The sequence below is a fragment of the Mastomys coucha genome, unplaced genomic scaffold, assembly GCF_008632895.1.
Source record: "Mastomys coucha isolate ucsf_1 unplaced genomic scaffold, UCSF_Mcou_1 pScaffold21, whole genome shotgun sequence".
Classification (NCBI taxonomy): domain Eukaryota; kingdom Metazoa; phylum Chordata; class Mammalia; order Rodentia; family Muridae; genus Mastomys; species Mastomys coucha.
This window is the reverse complement of record NW_022196904.1, coordinates 33,079,621-33,085,823: the sequence shown is the minus strand read 5'-3', so window position 1 is coordinate 33,085,823 and position 6,203 is coordinate 33,079,621. Positions and strand designations below refer to the sequence as shown.

Here is a 6,203-nt window from a genome sequence, read left to right as displayed (position 1 = left end):
CCTGGTCTACAGAGTGAGTTCCAGGACAGCCAGGGATACACAGAGAAACCCTGTCTCAAAAAACCAAACCAAACCAAACCAAAAAGAAAAAAGAAAAAAGAAAAAAAAATGGCAAATTGATTCTAAGAGCACATAAAAAACATCATCCACCATAATCAAGTAGGCTCCATCCCAGGGATGCAGGGATGGTTCAATATATGGAAATCCATCAATGTAATCCATTATATAAAGAAAGTGAAAGAAAAACATCACATGACTATCTCACTAGCTGTTGAAAAAGCCTTTGACAAAAATCTAAAACACCTACATCTAATAGTCTTGGAGAGATCAGGGATACAAAGTTCATACCTAAACATAATAAAACCAATAGCCAACATCAAATTAAATGAAGAGAAACTGAGAGCAATTCCACTAAAGTCAGAGACAAGACAAAGCTGTCCACTCTCTCCCTATCCATTCAACATAGAACTAGAAGTTATTACACCCGGAGCAATAAAACAACTAAAGGAGATCAAGGGTTACGAACTGGAAAGGAAGAAGTGAAAGTATAGCTATTTGCAGATGATAGAACACTATATAAGTGACCCCAAAAATTCTACCAAAAAAATCCTTCAGCTGATAAACACATTTAGCAAAGTGGCTTGATACAAAATTAACTTAAAATCAGTAGCCCTTCTTTATACAAACGAGAAAAGAATTTATGCAAATAACACCCTTTACAATAGCCACAAATAATATAAACTATCTTGGTGTAACACTAACCAAGAAAGTGAAATATCTATATGAGAAGAACTTCAAGTCTCTGAAGAAAGAAATTAAGGAAGACATCCAAAGACAGAAAGATGTCCCCAGTTCATGGATCTATAGAATTAACATAGTAAAAATGGCCATCTTACCAAAAGCAATTTACATATCCTAGGCAATTCCCATCAAAATCCCAGTACAATTCTTGACAGAACTTAAAAATTCAATTCTCAACTTCATATGGAAAAAACAAAAAAACCCAGGATAACTAAAACAATCCTGTACAATAAGAGAACTTCTGAAGGTATCACCATCCCTATTTCAAACTATATTACAGAGCAATATTAATAAAAAATGTGGGCTGATGAGATTGCTCAGCGGGTTAGAGCACCATCTGTCCACTCTTGCGAAGGTTCAAATCCCAGCAACCACCCATAATGAAATCTGATGCCCCCTTCTGGTGCGTCTGAAGACAGCTACAGTGTACTCATTTATAATAATAAGTAAATCTTTAAAAAAAAAATTTCTTTGGGGGCTGGAGAGATGGCTCAGTGGTTAAGAGCACTGACTGCTCTACCAAAGGTCCTGAGTTTAAATCCCGGCAACCACATGGTGGTTCACAACCATCTGTAAAGAGATTTGACACCCTCTTCTGGAGTGTCTGAAGACAGCTATAGTGTATTTACATATATAACAATAAATAAATAAAAAAAATAATAAAATAAAAATAAAAAATGCATGGTATTCACATAAATACAAACAGGCTGATTGATATAATAGAACTAAAGACCCCAAAATAAACCCATATACCTAGGAACTATGAAAGCTTGATATCTGACAAAGGAGCCAAAACCTTACATTTGAAAAAATGAAAGAATCTTCAACAAATGGTGTTGATTTAACTAGATATCTGCTTGTAGAAGAATGCAAATAGGCTCATGTGGTGATTTGAATATGCTTGGCCCATGGTAAGTGGCACTATTAGGAGGTGTGGTCTTATTGAAAGAGGTGTGCCCTTATAGAGGGAGTGTGTCACTGTAGGGGTGGGGTCTGAGGTCTCTATGCCCAAGTTCCACTCAATGTGGAAGAAGAGCCTCTCCTCCAGGCTGCCTACAGAAGAGAGTCCTCTCTGGCTGCCTTAAAATCAAGACATAGAATGCTAGACTCCTCCTGTAACATGTCTACCTGCATGCTGCCATGCTTCCTAGCATGATGATAATGGATGGAACGTTAGAAACTGTAAGTCAGCCCCAATTAAGTGTTTTCTTTTATAAGAGTTGCCTTGGTCATGATGTCTCTTCATAGCAATGGAAACACCAGTTAAGACAATTCATGTCTATCATCCTGCACAAAACTCAACTCCAAGTGGATCAAAGACTTCAACATAAAATCAGACACACTAAAAATCTCATAGAAGAGAAAGTGGGGAACTGCCTTCAACACAGTAGGCAAATTCCTGAACAGTACACTAATAGCTCAGGCACTAAGGTCAATAATTAATAAATGAGACCTCATGAAATTGGACCGTTTTTGTAAGGCTAAAGAAACCATCAATAGGACAAAACAGAAGCCTACATTATGGGAAAAGATCTTCACCAATCCTACATACAACAGAGGCCTAATATTCAAATTATATAAAGAATTCAAGAAATGTGATACCATCAAACCAAATAACCCAATTAAAAATGGGGGACAGAGCTAAATAGAGAACTCTCAACAGAGGCATCTGAAATTGCCATGAAGTAGTTAAACAAATGTTCAATGTCCTTAGTTATCAGAGAACTGTAAATGAAAAAGACTCTGAGATTCCATCTTACAACCAGTCAAAATGGCTATGACCAAAAACTCAAGTGACAGCATTGGCTGGGGAGGATGTGTAGCAAGGAGAACATGCCTTCGTTGCTGGTGGGAGTGTAGACTTGTACTACCACCTCAAGACCCAGCTATCCTATTCCTGGGCGTATACCCAAAAGATGCTCCACTATACACAAGGACCCTTGCTTAACTATGTTCATAGTACCTTTTTTTGTAATAGCCAGAAACTGGAAACAGCCTAGATGCCCCTCAACTGAAGACTGGATTTTAAAAATGTAATATGTCTCCTATTCAGCTATTAAAAGCAAAGAACATCATGAAAACTGCAGGCAAGTGAGGTAACCCAGACCCAGAAAGACATGTACTCACTTATAACTGGACATTAGCTGTAAAGTACAGGATAACTATGCTACAATCCACAAAATCAAAGAAACTAACAAGGAGAAAATCATGAAGAGGAAACAAAATAGTCACTGGAGGTGGATAAAAAGAGGGAACTTGGTGGGAAAGGAGGTGAAGAGAGCAATGGGGATGGGGATCGGGTGTGGCTGGAAGTAGGCAGGAGAGTGCTGGGAGAAGAAATCGCAATCAATCAAGGACAACTCTGGGGCTAGCTATAGAAGTGTATGGGGGAGGCTACAGGGAGTCTATGGGGGTGACCCTAGCTGAGGTTCTTTTCTACCAGTGAGGGATATGGAGATTAAAGTGGCCACCTCCTAGATCCAGGCAGGACTTCTAGTGGAGGTAGGTAGGTAGACACCAAGCCATCCACAAAACCGTCAACCCAGTTTGTCCTGCTTACAAAATATACAGGGATAAAGATGGCGCAGAGTCTGAGGGAACAGCCAACCAATGACTACCCCAACTTGAGACCCATCCCAAATGGGACACAGCCAAACCCTGGCACTATTATTGATACTCTGTTATGCTTGCAGATAGGTGCCACATGCAGATTGAAACGGATGCAGACACCCATGGCCAACCATCAAGAGGAGCTTGGGGAGTCTTGTGGAAGAGTGTGGGATAGAACTGAGCAAGCCAGAAGGGTCAAGGACACCACAAGAAGACCTACAGAACCAACAAACCTGGAACCATGGGGGTCCACAGAGACTGAATCACCAACCAAAGAGCATGCAGGAGCTAGACCTATGCCCCCTAACATTTGGAGCAGATGAGCAGGTTGGTCTTGATCTGGGTTCCCTAACAATTAGAGTGGGAGCTGTTTTTGACTTAGTTGCCTGTCACTGGATCTCCTTCCCCTAACTGGACTGCCTGGTTGGGACTCAGTGGGAAAGGTTCTGCTGGGAATAGATGCCCCAGGACAGGGTAGTACCCAAAGGGGTTTCCCCTTCCCTGCAGAGAAAGAGAGGAGGCAAGGGGGGGGAGGACTAATTTGTAAGGATGGGATTGGGTGTCCATCTCTCTCTCTCCCTCCTCTCTTTCCGCGCTACTGTCCCCTCTTTCCCTCTCAATTAAACCTCTTACATGTGGAACTATTCAGGCCTAAAGTGTGGCCTATGTTCTGATGCGACTCGCCGTTCTAACACATCACTGGGGAAGAGGGGGAGGGAAGTTTTGATCAGGATGTAAATTAAATTAATTAATTAATGGGAAAAATAATTTTATGGTTGTGAGTCACAACAACATGAGGAACTGTATTAAAAGCTGGCATTAGAAAGGTTGAAAGGAACTGCCACAGGGGGTGTTAGGGATTCAAGCTAGGATCTCAGACTCTCCTGCAGTCCCATTCAGTCCCACCTAGAGAAAACTGTGTAGGACAGGAAAGCTCAGTATTAGGGCTTACGGATTCAGACAGATGAGGATATGAAGGACACTTCTCTCCGATACCTTTACACTTATCTCTTAGTGTCCCTTGAAGTACATGGAGGGCTGGAGAGATGCTTCAGCAGTTCAGGGTGCTATTTTGGAAAACCTGAGTTTGACTCCCAGCACTCACTTCAGTGGCTGAGGACAGCTTTTAAGATTACCTTCAAGGCCTCCGACATCCTCTTCAGGCCTCTGTGGGGAATTATACACATGTAGTGTTTATACTGAGAGACGCATGCATATACAAAACATAAATAATCCTTAAACTAATAATTAGGGTTCTGAAGAGATGGCTTAGTGGTTAAAACCACTCGTTGCTCTTAAAGAGAACCTAAGTTTAGTTCCTAGCACACACATGGCATCTGAAAAGCATCTCAAACTCCTGTTCTTGGAGATCCAAATCCTGTTCTGGCCTACACATGCATGTGGTAGATACGAACATGCAAGCACATACTCATACACATAAAATAAAAATAAACCTTCAAAAGCGTTAAAATAGGATAGGGGCTGGAAAGACCCGGTAAAGGTAAGTATCTATAAGACTGCTGCCCTGAATTCAAACCCTGGGCCATCACAGTGGGAGAACCTATTCACACAAATTAATCTCTGACTTCCACGAGCACACTGGCACACTTGCCAGCCTGCAATCAATAAATATGTATTTAAATCAAAGGGAGTGCTCTCCCAAAAGATTGTAAAAGAATAAAAATGAATAAAATTTTACTAAGCGGGACCTAAATCGAAATATAGCCTGCACCATTCAGAACTTCTAAAACATAACACAGAAAACCTAGAGGGTCTTAAGGTTAGCAATATGCTGCTTTGAGGTGCAATGCCAACACCACTACCAGAGCTCACACACAGGGAACTGACGTCACCGACATCAAAGCATTCCTTGTGCTGGACAGAGCTTATCAAGTCCCACGGCCTCCGAGGACGTGGGGGCTGGGGAGTGACTCTAAACCCGCAGGGAGGGGGAATCCTGGTCCCAGTACTGAAAGCCCCGCCCCAACTCCGGTGAGGATGCACCACATCGGATCTACCCCATCTGGCGACAAGGGTCCCTTGCTCACCATAGCGCGGCTTCCAGGCTCACCGCGCTCTTCACATAATTTGCCACAGCGGTGCTCTCGGTACAGAGCAGCGTCTCCAACCCGACTACCTCAGCCTTAGAGCCTAGCAGGTAGTATGGCGGCCAAGAAATCCCGCCTCCCTCTGGCACCCGATTGGACCGCCTACTTGGAAGCTATGATTGGCTAGCAATGTTTGAGTGACAGCAACCTTAGGCTGCAAATGGCTGAAGACACCAGTACAGCCAGTCATTCCCAGCCCTGCCTTCTGCCCTACGTGCAGACCTGAGTGAGCTCCAGTGAGATCTGCATTTACACAGAACGTGTTTCTTCCTCCCAGAGCTGGCTCGGCTGTGTCCTTGCACTTAGTAGGCACTCCTTGCTTCAGAGCACAGGGTCGCTCGTGTGCATTGCCCACTACCACAATTCTGCTTAAATGCAAATCTCCCTGGATCTGGAACAGGCTTGCACCCTTCAGCGGAACACACGACTGGGAAGGAGTATGGCTCTCCCTAAGCTTTTAGCTCTCCTTTCCACCAAAGGGAACTTCTGTCACTCACGCCTCTTTAGCCAATCGGGACATGCGGTTCCCTCAGAAGCACAGATAGGAGGCGGGTCTTTCCTGCAGGCGATGCTCTGTGTTCTGCTTTGCCTCTGGTGGGGAGAGGTACGCGGAATGGACAGAGTGCAGTGTGCTGGGGGCCCGCTGTGCGGAGCCATGAGGGCAGCGCAGAACCCCGCCATGCT

The 6,203-nt window shown here is 43.5% G+C and overlaps 1 protein-coding gene across 7 annotated transcripts in view; it reads right to left on the bottom strand.

The window, feature by feature from the left end:
• The window catches only part of LOC116102083 (zinc finger protein 14-like), a 20,723-nt gene extending 15,115 nt beyond the window's left edge, over positions 1–5,608 (bottom strand). For 3 of the 7 annotated variants that reach the window (XM_031386276.1, XM_031386278.1, XM_031386277.1), the window contains exons 1-2: positions 5,460–5,587; positions 4,408–4,578 (exon numbers count right to left, since the gene is read on the bottom strand). The gene's annotated coding sequence lies outside the window, so the exon portion shown is untranslated. Of the gene's footprint in view, positions 1–4,407; positions 4,579–5,459 lie in introns of all 7 variants that reach the window. The other 4 variants (XM_031386282.1, XM_031386280.1, XM_031386281.1 and 1 more) reach the window with 2 other exon arrangements.
• Positions 5,609–6,203: the final 595 nt, after the last annotated feature.